Raw genomic sequence first — 16,143 nt, 5'->3', positions numbered from 1 at the left:
CGACAACCATATGGCAAACACAGTTTTGCTGTTTATGCTGTGGAGAGCAGCGCGTGGTAGGAACCTTTATTAAAGAACACACTGGGGTGAAATTGAAAAGAAACGTTCAGCACTAAGTCCCTTTTGCCATTAAGGCATTTGTAGTCTCAAGGAATGCTCTGTCCAATAAAGACTGAATTTACTCCAGCATACCTCCCAAAACAAGGCACAGTGCCGAATCTGTTCCTCATTTGATGAACATTTATATGCTTGTAAGTCATGTAGTAAAATTGTCGCAGCAGTACGTTAAACTCATGAGGATAATTAAATCAAGGCTTTGAAGAACACCTCCAGCCCTACTGCAAAGTCTGTTTTCAATTTAGTTTTTTGCCAGTTGAAAGGGGTCAACATCTAGCCCTGTTTGGTTATCTTGCTGGACACTGGGAAGGGTGAGGTCACATTCCTCTGGTGGCGCTGTGAAGGTGAGGGGCTTTATTTCAAACACATGGGCTATAATTTAGTCTCTGAACTTAACTACCAAGTAAACAGTCTATTCAGACTACCGTGGTCTTCATAAAGTTCATTTTCCAGAAACTTTCAGACTGAGGCAGTGCCCTTCAAAGTTATGCAGCCTCTCTGTTCACCTATGCGAGTACGCAGAGAGGGTGTGTGGTAAAGGAAATGGGAGCAGTGTTCAGATACCCCTCTTAGTGCTTTTAGTGAGCATAATGGTTTAATGGATTGTGATCAAATGGCAGGGGGGTCCACCAGGACAGGCATTAAGTCCACCAGCGTCGGGGTTGATTTGAAGGATGGATGTTTGAGCCGCCCCAGAGGAATATAAATAGCCCAAAATAGCCCCCCCCCCCCTTCAAACCTCTTTCTCTCTGTTTGTCTGCAAAACCCCAACCCTGAGTAAAAATTCCTGTCCTTCAGTGTTACCCCCTGTACCGAACTGAGACTCACTCCCCACCTTGAGCAGTTAGCAGTGTGATTCATGGGCCATTGCCTCAATCTTGACTCCTAATGTTAAGGTGGAATGCATAAAAGATAACCTAGAACATAAATGGCAGCTCTGCTTACGTTTAACAAATGTAGTGGGAAGAAGCGATTGGGGTTAGCCCTTTAAATGTTTAAAACATTTATTAGATTTGTAAATGGATTGCATAGCCTTTAGAGTCTGTTATACCTTGACCTGCCCAAGACTGTTGGACAATCAACTGTTCCACCAGAACCCAAGGCTTCCAAACCTGGACTTCTGGATTTGCACAGGTTTTTTTGACAGGTAGTAAATAAGTTCTGCTAGGCAAAATTATTTAAATCTTTTGGACCTTCCTCCAATTTTTGTATATTTCAAATGAAATACTGTATTGTTTTACCTCTTCAGGTTTCTGAAAAATATTCAGATGAATCAATCAGAGAGGGAAAAAGTTGAGTTATTTGCAGCTCAAGAATGTTTTCTTTTGATACTGAAGAAAAAGTCTGAATATTAAGAATATATTAATAATAAAATAAAGACAAAGACAAGCTCTGCTAGTTATTATCATGAGAAGAAGTAGTGTGACGCTGTGGCCAATTGTGTAATGTTAGTTTAAAATCAATGCACAGGACAAGGATGAAGATAAAGAACAGACATGTTACTACAAATAAAGATGGAACACATTGAAACACAGTCTCACTGGACATTGTGCATGGATCTCTGAAAAAAACCTATGAAAGTTGAGCTCAAGATGTCAGTTAAGGAAATAAAGAGAAGTCTTGACCTGGAAATCAGTATCGTGACAGACAACCAGCCACAGACTCTTTGATAAACTTGAAAAACATGTGTATACCTTAACATTCCTTATAGCCAGAGGACTAAGTAACCTTTAAACTGCTACAAAACATGATTAGTTGTTCCGTAGGGAAACATGGGAAACAAGCACCAACATTAGATTCTAAAGTTGACTTTTCTGCAGGCTGCTCCATGAAGCTTCAATATCAGAGCAAAGTGGTGTAGGAGGGTACGGGAATTGTGTGGCATACAAACATAAACAAAGGAGACACTTTCACACCAAGGTAATTAGGGTGTTTATGGGAGGAGAGAAGGTTCCTGATGGCATAGCGAGGGATGTAGACAGGGGAAGATCGAGGAGGGAAGGGGGTAAACTAAGGCTCATTGTTAGGCAGGTGATTTACGAGGGTACAGGGGCTCCTGGGCCCTGCCAGTGGAAGGATAGATCTTCTGTCGCTATAGCACCCTCAGACCTTTGTTTCCATTGTGCTGAGACAGGGCTGGGGGGGGGGGGGGGGGGGGGGGGGATGAAAGTGGGTGGAGGGCGGCTGGAGCGATTGTTGGTAGAGTGCTGTTGTGCCATGGCAGGGCCGGGGCCTGTACATCTTCACCACAGACAGCAGCACAGATCAAAGGCTGCACTGTTCTCTCTCTCTAAAGCTCACAAGCCTTTGAAAACTTCCCACAACATTTGCACAAGGGGATGATATGCCTCTGCAATGCAAGAAGCCCACTGAATATAGCGTCTGAATACCAAACAACCAACATCTAATGGTACTCATAGTACGAGAAATTATTCTGGGTTTGCTTGTCAATGCAGCTGGATGATTGTATGCACCAGTAGATGGAATCTGTGCACGTGCCGGGCAGCGGCCGTGGATAGATAGATTAGGCGTCTGGTGTATATGAAATGAGGTCACCTTCTCCCTTAGCTCAAAACAGACGTGGTTGTCTGAGTGCTGTCTGCCTTTCTCCACACAGAGAACTGTCGCCATGCACCATTTGACCTTTCAGAGCCTCCGTGATAACACTCCTTCAGGCAAAAATCAATTACCACAAGCAAACGCAATATCAAATGAAGAAAGGGTATGATCTTAGCATGTGAGTGGGGACATGTTGTGGCGGGGGAAGGATGCAGATTGAAAGGTGCCTCGGTCCGTGTCACTGAATCTCTACTGATTATTTCATCAGGAACGCTAATGGAGTGTCTGTAAGCATTGTTCTGATGTTTCTCACAGGACGGCACAGTGTAACCACTCTAATTCTCTTCTTTGGCTACAATTCATAAAGCGTAATATTGAAGTGAATGAGGATCAGAATTGAATTAATAAGGTCTTAGAAAGTAGGGCAGTGCTGTTTACATGAACCTCTCCCACACTTATTGTTCCAATACAATGGTCAAAGCTTCTTGTGGTGAGCAACCTTTTTATACCGTGTTCACATCATGCAGGGCCAAATCAAAAATAATTTAATTATATTTGAAACACATTAAGCCACAATATTCTATAATCCTATTAAGTTGTGTGCACTCCAGCTGAACAAGGTGACTTTTGTTCATATCAAAGGGTGATTTATTTGTGGTTGGGACTATTATGTTGTATTATGTATGACAAATAGAAAACATAGAAAACAATGAAGCATATGCAGCATCTTTAGCCAAAGAAAACAACATGGATCTTGAAAAGCTTCAACCATAATAATTTAACAAAACCAAGAGTATCCAGCCACAATACTGTAGCGGTTTATGAGTAAGTGCTAAGGCACAGCGATGCTTTAAACTGAATGCTAACTTCAGCATGGCAAAAAACTCGTAAATGCCCTTTTCATGGTTTTAGCTCAGTGTATTAGCATACTAACATTTGCTAAGTATCACTTAACACAACGTATAGCTGAAGCTGATGCAAATGTCATTTGCCGTTATTTTGTAACAACCAAGTCTTTGACAAATTGAAATTTTGACATGAAAATGGAACCAAATCAAAAGCCAAAGACCAAATGTCTCCTTCCACAACTGGCACCAGCGCAGAGCCATGAACAATTTCTACCTCATGGTGGTGTTACCAGAAAATCAGGATATCAACAAAATCAGTCGGTATCATCCTCTGGGGACCATGAATATGTGTACCAAATTGCATGGCTGTTGTTCTCAGCAAATTCTGGCTGAGAAACATATTTCATATTTCAGTTTGGACCAAAGTGGTGCACCAACCAACAGTGCCAACCCTGGAGTCATGCCCCTAGATTGCCTAAAGACTCTTCCCTATTATGCATCAAATTTATGTTCACATGAACATTAGCTAGAAGATTTGTCACCAAACACAACACTTCAAAATGCTACAAATCTTCTTGACTTTAAATTTGAAGAGGAAATGACTGCTATATTTCTGTATAACACTGTCAAACCATCACTGAATGATTTATTGCCGTCATTGGGCTGCAGTCCAGGCCCATGCCTCACTCCACATCCAGGCTGGTCTTGACAGAAGAGAATGCAGTGGGGGCTTGATGAAAAAAGCAAGTAGTGTTGAGAGTTTCGGAGCACTGTTTGAAGAGACAAATCATACAGTTTTTTCTCATGTTTATTTGTTGCCCACTGTCATTGGTCGCTGTATTAAAGCTCTGACAATACTGATCTAAATGATAATGTCAGATTAAAGTGTAGGGACCAAATCTGTTCTGAAATTAGCACCATGTAGCAGAGTGCTATTTAGATCAGTGGTTTATCACTCTCATTAGACGTCTATTTGAATCTGATTGCATAAATCAGACCTCGTCCACTTTTCCTTTTGTGACCCCAACTTTAAATAATGGCCGGCCTCATTGAGTCTGGCCCTCGGGTTGCGAATCTGAGCCCTCAGTTACTGATCCATGATCCATTGTAATCCATCATGCAGCCTGGGGAGTATGTGTGAGTGTGTGGGAGAAACTAAGAGAGAAAAGAAAAAGCAAGAAAGGGAACAACCTGGTGCATTTCTCATCGCTCATACAACCTCATTATGTGAATGGAGTGGCTCTCACGTTGGAGCACACACAGACATTTACACACAACACTGCAGCTTCTGGCTAAAGACTGAGCACACGTGGCCCTGAGCTGTTTGCCCCTGAGCAGACACTGACCAAACACTGACCCCCGCCACCCAAATGTCCAATTAGCTATGGCATTTATAGGTGTTTATAAGGAAGCCTGCTGACCGAATGACATTTCAAAGTGATGTAAAATGAGGCATGGCCGTGTGGGCGGTACTCGGCCATGCCCAATTGACTCCCCAGTGTGCAAACAAGCAGGGCAGGGGTTATCTATGAGTCTGAACAGCGAGTGATAGCATGAGAGAGGGTTAATTCACTGCCTGTCATGTTAAGCACCCTCAACTAAATCATTGACCAGTTTATAAGGAGGGGAGGATATCTCACTCTGTCTTACACACACACACACACACACACACACACAGACAAACTTATAGACGAATCAGGTATCTAGCGACACCGCCATTAATGCGGTTGCAAGTCATAGAGACTTGTGTGTGACTTGTGTGTCTGCTGTGTTAACATGTGACTTTCAACCAAACGTGCCTGTGGTTGCAGGTAGTAACTTACCTAAATGGTTGGCGTAGATATTAAATTCAGATGGGTATGCATTTCAAATTTGGCAGCAGAGTCACCAGCACAAAGGACACCATTGTAGGCTAACATTACGTTGTGTTTGTGTTGTCGAATGAATGATGTTTACTTTGTGGTTAATAGGTTGCCACAGTTAGTTGTTTGAGTTAATTTATTCTGTGGGACCACCGCAGACAGTTTGCCTCTACTGTGGGAGCAGCTACAAAGGTTCTTCTCAAACTCTGAGACATTGTTGTCAAAAGTAACGTTACATAAAAATTAAAATTGTACACTTATTAGGACAGCTTGCATTCAAAAGCATGCATATTGTAGGCATGGATGTTTAAAGACATTTTGATACAAGAAGGTTGGGCATTTACATTACATTACATTACATTACAGTCATTTAGCAGACGCTTTTATCCAAAGCGACTTACAATAAGTGTATTCAACATAGGTATTCAAGAGAACTACTAGTCACCAGAAGTCATAAGTGCATCTCCTTTCTTAAACAGCATCTAAAAGCATAAACCAGAGCAAAATTATAGTGCAGAAGCAAATTACTACTCATTCCAATGAATTTGCTCAGTGGGGCATTTAGCATTTAGTATAAAATTTGGATTTTCCATGCTGCTTCTGCATAAATGGGCCCATAGAACAAGATTTAAATAAGTGCTAATCAAAGGTTTGTACTGGGAAGTTTCTTTAAAAAAAAAAAAGAATATATATATATGTCCACTGAGTTACAGACGTCTTTTTTCCATTGCAAGTCTATGGGGCCCAACGGCATCATGTGATGGACCCCGGCGTTGGAGTTCCAGGGTTTGGCTACTATGTCAAAGTTGCTTCAAAGCCCTTTCACTCCTCTTCCTGGGAGCATGATTATAGGGAGACGACGGCGGCTTGTTTACCTTCATAATTTCCCTGAATTTGTGTAGAAAAGCAGCAGATTACCCTTGCGGTCGGAGAGGTGACGACGAGTTTACTTAGCCTGCTATACCTTGCCTGATTCCTCTTCATTATCCCTTCATGAGACCAAATTGGCAGCAAGCCCCATAAAAATGAACACGGACACGACTGTTGACAAAATGTGAATGCAGGCAAATGTAGGCACACCAGTTTTATCTTTGCAAGTCTTGCTATATTAATAATACATGAGTGTGCCTCCTTTACTGTGATTAAAGGTGATGTATCCAAGTGCTACAGGTGCTGCATCGCCAAATTGTGCTTTCAAATTCAGGTTAGTAAAACATGTGTACAGCGTGAGACGGTTTCTTTCTTTGTGGTGTAAATCATTGAGCTGTTGTGACTGCTGACATTTTTAGGGGATTACAATTGTCTCATTTCTACATCTTACATTTCCTGCTCCTGCAGAATCAGCCAGTATTGTCAGGAGCCCTGGCCAGGACTCTAATGTCCCAAAGACACTGGCCAGAGCTGGGTGAAAGGCCAAATCCAATCAGCAGCACCACAAGACAATATCAAAGACCAGTGGGCAAAAGGAGATGGGATTGAATGGCAAGCTGTGGCGTAAAAGGAAGCGAGAACGAGAGGTTGAATCTCATCAGCTCACTTTTAAAAGGTGAGTCACCACAGAGCAGATTATTGCACAACATCCAGGACAGTGGGTTCAGACAAAGGGAACAAGTGTCCCAAATCACAGAGAACTTGAACAGAGAGATTATAGAGTCCCATCAATGATGAAAAGCAATGACCGCGAGCAAACATGATGATGGAATGATCTTGGTCCGATGGAAGGAGGGGGCAGGAGAATGTTGCTTTAGAGAGGTAGACAGTGAGGCAGACAAAAGTTGGTTGAAAATGAGGGGGGGGGGGTGTTGGCCAGCATGATGGCATCATTTACCTGCATCACCACCTGCTGCCATGCTAGCGGTTGGCTGGTAGGGGGGTTGGGAGGAATGTTGGAGCGCTCAAGCTGCAGGGTGACGTTGCGACGCTCCTCCTCAAGGGCTCGGGTCAGCTGCTCAAAACGCGCCTCCTGCTCTTTCACTGAGGCCAGGATGCTGGCGGCAGAGCGAACATCATAGTCCTCCATGTCCAGTGTTGAGTCGCAGTTGTACAGATCTTCCGTGTCGGGAAGGGGGGAAGAGAAGGGGGAGGAGGGGGCAGCAGGTCATTATAGACACCCTGACCCAACGTGTGGGGCGAGCGGCATCAACAGGCTGCGGCAAGTTCAAAGTCAAATACAAGACTTACTTATTGGCCAAGATGGGACATTGATAATTTGACACACAGCACAAGCTTTATATAATGATCATGATCAAAAGACCAACATCACATACCAAAATGGAACAATTAGGAAGGCTGACTGGATGACTCGGGGGGGGGCAGCGTCATGGTATAGAAAGTCTGTTTCAGTCAAGTCTGTTTAAGTTCGACTGTGCTTTCTTCAACCAATACCCCGAAGAGACAAGCTCAAATTTGCCCCACGAAGGGTGACTACATGGGGGAATCTCTGATATTCCAAGCCCAGCATAGCAAAGACATTAATGAGGATGCTCTACTGGGTGCCAATTATGGGTTTTTTTGCTTTCAGAAGTTCGAGTCCTTCCTGTAATTAAGACAATCCTGGCACCACACGTACAATTCAATACAGCTCTGCTGTAACATCAGTGCAGCAAAATGGAAACATGATCCACCAATTATAACAAAGGGAATGAAACAGCACAGTGCACACTCACAAAAACAAAGAGTCTTGTTTTTGGACATCCAAAAGGCGGAAAGGAATGGTCTCACCCATACAGATGAACGATCAAAGCGAGCTTGAAGGAATGGCACTGTCATTGGATATAGTCATGCACAGAGCCATAACGCAATCTGACACACAAGCACTGTTGCAGGCACGAATCCAACACATGCAAGCTTCCCACAGCCACCCATACGGACACCCGGGCTTGGTACCACACACACACATACACTTCCTATCATAAACAATCATGATTTCTGGATAACAGTTGCAAGACACAATGCGGCTCACTGTCTCACACACGCTGATATCCATAACTGATGGTGGCGTGATATCAAGGGGGTTGACGACACAATAACAAATGGGGTTGGAAATACCAAGCCACAGCAATACAGACCTAGTAGATAAGCAGGCTGAGAGGTGTTAGAAAACAGACATCCCCCACTCTAACAGAAGCAGAAGGAAGAACAGGGAGCTGGGAGAGAGGAGAAAGAAAAACAAAGGGATGACAAAAGAGATAAAGCCAGAGGTTAAAACAGAAACAAAAAGCAACGAGCAACATATGCTTCTTCTGACTGGGCTCTATTTGACTTAACCCAAGTATAATGAAACAGGTGGAAAAGTATTTGAAAATTAGCACACTATCATCTATGTACTTTTTACAAATATCGTCATTACTCAAAGTATATGACTATTTGACCCAGTGATTGCAAATCCCAAAGGTCACTGTTTGTCAGTTGAATGGTAATAATTGAATTAAATCAAATACTTGTTTGAGGATATTTACCACTAAATAACAATATCAATACAATATAACAATATAATACATACTGCAATAGGGAAGAAGGATTTAGGAGCTAATTTCTGCCAGTGGGTTAATCCAGGACATTTTACAAAACATTTAACTTTACAAGCAACATTTTTCACAGGTACAGCCAAGCAATATGTTTTGTATGTGGATGTAACATAATGTTCTGGCCCTGGACTGGACTGCTGAATCATAGAGTGAAAGGCATGTTTGTCAAGCTGAAGAAAAATCACAACCCGAGGTGAACTTGAGCCAGTCAGCATCATTTTAAAAACAAAGTACACTGCGTTTAGGGGAATCCTTCTGTCCAATATTTAGGGCTTTAAAACAGAAATGTAAGAAATGCTTCTTTAGACATCAAAAGGTTAAAGAGAGAAGGTTCTTTACAAAAACCAAGAATTGGCAAATGGGGCAGGAGACACATTACATCAAAGCATTTTGGGTATTTTCCAGCTGGGCTTGCCACCGCAAAAGACAAATATTCAGGAAGGGTGGTTTGGCTCAGGAGGGAATGATCAATGCAGATGCAACCATTAGAATCTTAAACAGGTCGGATTACAGAAACAGAGTGTTTGCGTGTGCGCATACACAGGATTTATTCTTCGATATAGGACCTGGTGAGAGTGAGGCCTTTATTCCCTTTGAAGCACACAATCCCTCTTTGATGTTTGTTGAGCGCTGATCATTTATTTATCTGGAGTGGAGTCTCGTCTGACACGACTCTTCCTTCACTCTTCCTCACAAAGGAATACATGCTGAGGAGCCTGTGTTTTAAAAGTTAAACTCCACATCCATATGAATGAAAGAACATTTTCCTTTGGTTACTTTACCTCTGTATGTGGACATGATCTCTCATTACTTAGCCATGAAGCAATGGCTAGGTAAAGTTTTCATTATCAAATCCGGAATCTACCATTTTGAAACATTAATCTCCCTAAAATATGTCTGACTGGAATGATTTGACAGTCATCAGCTGGTAGCTTAGTTTCAAAATGGAAACACTCCTGGGAATGACAACTTGCAAAAATAGCCTCCTTGTCTATTTTCAAAACTGTCCACCACTTGAGATAAACGACAGCAACAGGGTACCATGCCATGTAGATTGGACATACTTGATGACAGAGTCTAATGATTCCCAGCCCTGGAGAGTTGGGGGGCAGTGAAGCCATTGCTTCCTGAGACGTAAAGGGAATAAAATGGCAGGCATGTGAGCTACGCCCACAGCTTATCATTAAACACCAACTTCTGGGCCTACTGAAAATAGCACAGGGAGGGGCATCTGAAGAATTCCCCTCTGCCACCATGACAGCCCTGTTTATTTAAGGTTTGGTTCAACAGATGTTTGCTAATGGTCTGTGTCAGAGGGGATAAAAAACAGTGCCAAGATCTGCACGTTTAACCCCATCCTCAATTACACACTGGAACGGAATCTCAAAAGGGCAGGAAAGTCATTGGTGGATGCTTCTTTATGAGTGGAGGGGATGATCATTGATCAAAGAGATGAGATTTTTAAAAAGGAAAATGTTCAATCAATTCCACAAAGTTTTTTTTAGATTGTACTTCTCTTTAGGCTTAAACATCTTTAATTAAAAGGAAAAACAGTCTTATATTCCATGTGTAGGGGACGCAGCACATCACTGGCTGCTTCACTTGAGCTCTTGCATGGCTTTTATGCACTTCAGCACAAACCATCAGCTCTAAAAATAGCACAGTGATAAATATATCCACACACACACACGGCCACAATTTTGAGTGTGGATCCGCAGATGAGATGCTGCATTCGCAAACATCAAAGGCTTGCTGGAAAATCCAGTAATAAATCCTTGGCACCTTATTCATCAGGTCCATTGGACTCCCCTAAAACAAATCTTGCAGTGACAAGACCCTCTGCCATCATGTCCTCTCTGTAATAAACTGGCAAGCATTTAAGTGCTGTTATTCTCAAGAAGAGCTTTAAATGAGCCAGCAGCTAGGGGTCTGGTTATCTCATCATATGACACCACAACTAAATAATAAAAAAATAGGGCTGGAAGGGAGAACCATGTCATATCTGCCTGAACTGGATCCTTTGTGATTCCCCCATTGCCAAGATGAAATTCTTGTTTTGTGTATATGGAAACGTTACCGCCTTAAGCAGCATGAAAGCACAGAGGAACAGAGGAAGCTGGAATAACCAACATTTGATTTTTTGCATCTCTTGTTCCTTTGGAACCTTTGGTGAAAAGCATCACAAACTTGGCCGGTTGGTATGGGTGTTGTGTGTGCAGTCGACTGATATTATACAACTACTGTAGATTTATGGCTTTTAACTATCACTTCCTTTTGAAACCACCAACGTGACAAGATGCAACGTGCAACAAGGCCATCCTACATCTGTAAAAAATAACCTGTTATTCACTTAGGACTTGGTCTGAAACCCTTCATGCTTTGCAACCGATGGCTGTCTTGTGAGTTTAAGGAAAGTCAAATGAGATGATACTCTGCAAAGAAAGCCATACTGTAAGTCATTAAGTAATTAAGGGGAACGGTTAAACATTTAGGTAAATAAGCTAGTTTTGCTTTTGCAAAGAGATCGATTGATACCACTCTTACATCTGTACGCTAATGTAAAGTGTGTCCGTGTGTGAATCCGGACTGTAGATGGCGTTATGTTTGGTGTCTTGTTGGTATCTTGGTTGTCTGTCTGGCATGTTGTGTTTTACCAAACAATGAGAAGTTTTATCAATGTAACTGTACTGCTTTGTACGCTAAGTGATAGCGAGCAGTCCACTTTGCTTAAACAGCTACCGTTGGTCTGTCTTGAGATAATAAAATTTGCCTGCAACCACATCTAAAAATGTCAATATATGGTTTTAACATGTTTAGAGCTTCACATGTGATGGTAGGTGGATTTCATTACCTCTGGATAGAGCCAGGTTAGCGTTTTCCATTCATTATGCTAAGCTATGCAATATAATCATATTTACAGGACGGATATGAGAAGGGTATCAACTCTCAGCAAGAAAGCAAATTGCCATATTTACCAAAGAAAAATCATGCCTTGACTTTAATTTTATATCAGGATTCAGAGCAGAGACAAAAGAGGTCTACAGCTACTGAGGAGGTTGTCCAGAGCAGAAGTAGCATGTGGCACGTGTCTTGAGGGGTTTGAGATTTGGTTATTAGGGGGATGGGGGAACAGATTGGGAGGTATAGGATGAGGATAATTGAGTGTGGCCATCAGTGCCCGTTATTGAGTTAGAAGCATTCACCTGATTAGGGACTAGGTGGGTGGTGGGGTCCTTTCTTCCCCACTCAACGCCAATTTGCCCCTTTCCAGAGGCTGTAATTGTGGCTCAAATTAATTCCTTGTCTAAACCCATCATGTGCCCATCTGAGGATGCAGCTCTCAGTGGCACAATTGGGTACTTAAAAACACCTGCTTCTTTTCCTGCTGCGCATGATTGGAAGTGGTGGTCTTCAATCTACCCGCATTGGCTGTGGATGATTATACAGTCATACAGTCAGAAGGTAAATTGACGATTTTATGGGGTATTGCATTGCTTTAAACTGTCATTTCAGAGCCATTCATTTCAGGCTCTTAAGATAATATGTCAAGGCTCTTACAGAGAGTGACTGACAGATAAGTGATTCATCACAATGACAATCTGCTGTGTTGGGAATTTCATCACTGGATGACATTACAGCAGCACATATGTGTTGTTATATTTAAGAATAAGCGGCAGCTTTACCAAAGATCGCCATATTTGCCAGGCTACAGTATAATAAATTGTAACTGGAAGATGATTGTCATCTCCAATTAACATCTTATATTCTAAATAGTGCTGGACTGATACTAGTGAATAATGTGTAACAAGATGCAACACATAAAATAGAAATGCACTGACACCAGGAATAAACCTCCCACCAATTAAGGATTCCAGTCATTGTTGCTTGAGGAACATTATAGTGAGTGTTAATTCCCAAAGGGGTATTTCTGAGTGATGCCAGGATAAGCAAAGCTTAGCGAGTGATTTGTGGAGCCCATAGCTGATCACTTTCACAGCTAGAAGAAAATAATTGTAGATGTTGTTTACCATCCATATTTTATTTCATCCTTTTCCTTAGAATCGTATGTGGAGGCACCATGACAAATACAAACACACACAAACAGATATGCACGCACATACACACACACATAAACATGTCTTTGTTAGTCTCTTTGAAGAGATGGAACACATTAAGACTAATAGATAGTCATATACTTCACCATAACATAAATATGCTACACAATACTGGGCTGTGCAAAGCTTCTGTCAAGAGTTGTCTGCTTTACATGCCTTCTCTTCCATTCAAAAATGTTATATTGCATTACATTCTGAGGTTTTACCCCTGGTTTTAGGTTTTACCTTGATCAGGGACTATAACATGAGCTTCAGGTACTACATTATAAGCAGCCAACAATAAGAAGGGTAAGGTTCAGAGTAAAGTAACCACTAGAGATGTATGATGAGATGTATGAGATAAAAGATGGTACTCGAGAAGATGATTAAAGAATAAACAAAGATGTTTCTTTGAATACACTAAAATAAATGCCCAACGGTTTGATAAAAATGATCAGCAGTCATTATTTCTAATAGTAATAAAGTATTTTGCCGCAAATAAGACAACCAAATTGAAATTAGGTGGATAGGTTGTATTTTCAACAGGTGACAGACTTCAAACACTCAATTACACAGTTGAATCTGTCTTTAGAAGCTGGACCAGAAATATCATCCTCTCCTGTTCAACTCTAAAATATATTAAAAACTGTAAAGAGAACCAAGGCCGCCTTTCAACTGACTGACTGAATTTACCTGAGCTGATTCAACTGTGAGAATTATTGAAATCAGAGCACATGTCCTGGAGGAAAAAGCTCCTGAATGTATTGAAATAAAAAATATTCAAGGCACTTCACCGACAAAGTGAAGTGAAGTAAAGTGAAGCTCCCTTGAGGAGATATGACAGAGAAAGTGAAGTCTAAAAAACTGCCAGGGAATGTAATTACTGCAATGATAAGCTGAACAAAGTGATTAAAGGATGCTAGAGGTGTAGAGAGAGGCGGGTGTACCTTTGATGTCGGTGAGTGCCGTCAGACCACAAGTACACTGAGGACAGGCGTAGCTCGGTTATAGTCGACTCGTTTGTTCAGTCCACCAGGGGAGATCTGGGGATACAAAAAAGGACATAAGTATTTAGCCAACCCGCTTACAGTGCATTGTTACTAAAGGGCTCTTACATATTACAAAGACACATATAAAGTATAATATATACAATAGATATGGTTTCATCCTCTCCTGCCAATCACTTGTGGTGTACCACAAGGCTCTGTTTTAGGTCCACAACTGCTTTTTGTTTACATGCTTCCTTTTAGGGACATTTGTTTTGAAAAAAAAATCCAGTCATTGAATGTTAAACATGTGGCTAAATACCTGCAAGTCCTTTTTTAACCTGACCATAGTTTCTGATGTTAAAGGTCCTGGTTTCTTCACTCGATCTAGAATAACTGCCTCACAGTTGTATGCTTCTGCTAAGCAGTCACTTTACAGTTAACATCCATGTCAGTCCAAAATGTTAATACTGTCAACCATTTTTGTGACGTTTTCATAATTAGTATATGAGTTATTGAGTTGTGGCCAAAAACGTGTTTTCTTAGGTCACAGTGACCTCTCCAAATTTTAGTTGGTTCATCCTTGAGTGCAAGTGGACATTTGTTCCAAATTTGAAGAAAAAGGCTCAAGATGCTCCTGAGATATTGCATGCTCAAAAAAGGACCAGACAACCCAAACACATTATGTCTCCAGCCATGGCTGTTGCCGGCAATGAAGCATAAACAACTATCCAAAATTAGACTTTTTCTATTCTCTTCTGATCTGGAGAAAGTTATCCCTGCCTTTTTATTTAATTTAAATTTGTTAAAGCCAGAGTTCTCTCTATGATAAGGTGTTTTAAAAATAGCAGCGAAGGACCTTAAGGATTCAAGGATGTGTGATCACATACCTCTATTGGATCTTCCCTTTACTGGCTTCCAATTACATTTCAGAATTTTTCTTTTTACGTTAATGGCTAATTTAGTTCAAGCCCCAAAATACATCTGTAAACTCTGGGCCCCATATGAACAGGACACGCCTACAGTGGGAATGCTCCACGGCTTTGGAATTCTGTGCTAGAGAAACATAGGCTTGCTACTTCTGTGTCAACCTTTAAATCCCTGCTCAATACACATTTCATCAGACAGGTATTTTCATTGGTGTTGGCTGATGTCCAAAATCAAAAAATCTAGTCAATATTTCTCTAGAGACTAATATTCTCCAAGGGAACCCAGGATAGTTATACAAATACGCAATTAGATGCAACAAGATATAACAGCTATTACTGCCTCTACAATTTCCATCTAGGAGCATCACATACAAATCTAGTCTACTTAGCAGTTCTTGTCTGGCCAATATCTGATTATCAATAATGAGGCAACAATTACTTGTTACCTTCAACAAACCAATATGTCAACCTGACCTTAGCATTCACACTGCACCACCTGTAGACTATAGAGATATAAAACCATCACAGGCACACACACACACAAAAAAAGAGACCAGTGTCCAATACTGCAGCACAAATTGGTTTTGATGCTTCATACCATGGGATGAATCATTCTGCCATTCACATCAGCCTGTCCAGTGGCTCTGCTGCCTTTGATGGCTGCAAAAACAAAAGCCTGGCAGCAAAACTGCTGGATCGACTGCACCCTTGAAGGTGTCACAGGTGATGAAATCAAAGGCACCCTTACACACGCTTCCACACAAGCCAACTTTCATTTCATGAATAGAGGGTTGAATAAGATGTAATTGTTCCTAAAAAATTGCCTCATACTTCATGCAACACTTCGCTCTGGTGAAATATTTATTTGAAAAACAACAATTCCCAAAATGAGGTCAACACAAGTTCATTTCAAATTATTAGCTAGTACGCTCCGGTATAACTTGGGTTTAGACTGATCCTTGATAATGATGTTTAAGAGCAAAAGTTACTGATAATGATGTTTAAGAGCAGATGCAGCTCAGACTTCAGGCCAAATATGCATCAGAGGAGGAGTGAAACCATGTAATCTTTCATTAAGTATGATCAGAAGACACCCACAGTGAGTTCCAAAGAATTAAATAAAAATCAATACAAAGTCAACTTTCCTCTCCCGGTTTAAGCTGGCTCTGGGATTAAAATATTTCTCCCTCTCCGGGGATTCCTGGGTGTGTTTACTTCAAG

At 41.4% G+C, this 16,143-nt stretch overlaps 1 protein-coding gene across 1 annotated transcript in view; it reads right to left on the bottom strand.

Moving 5' to 3' along the window:
• Window positions 1-14,026, bottom strand: part of arvcfb (ARVCF delta catenin family member b) — a 133,656-nt gene extending 119,630 nt beyond the window's left edge. Inside the window, exon 1 of the mRNA XM_054610346.1 lies at window positions 13,955-14,026. The gene's annotated coding sequence lies outside the window, so the exon portion shown is untranslated. The remainder of the gene's footprint in view (window positions 1-13,954) is intronic.
• Window positions 14,027-16,143: the final 2,117 nt, after the last annotated feature.

The sequence above is a fragment of the Anoplopoma fimbria genome, chromosome 13 (assembly GCF_027596085.1).
Source record: "Anoplopoma fimbria isolate UVic2021 breed Golden Eagle Sablefish chromosome 13, Afim_UVic_2022, whole genome shotgun sequence".
Lineage (NCBI taxonomy): Eukaryota > Metazoa > Chordata > Actinopteri > Perciformes > Anoplopomatidae > Anoplopoma > Anoplopoma fimbria.
The sequence above is the reverse complement of the archived record's forward strand: the minus strand, read 5'-3'. Positions and strand labels throughout refer to the sequence as shown.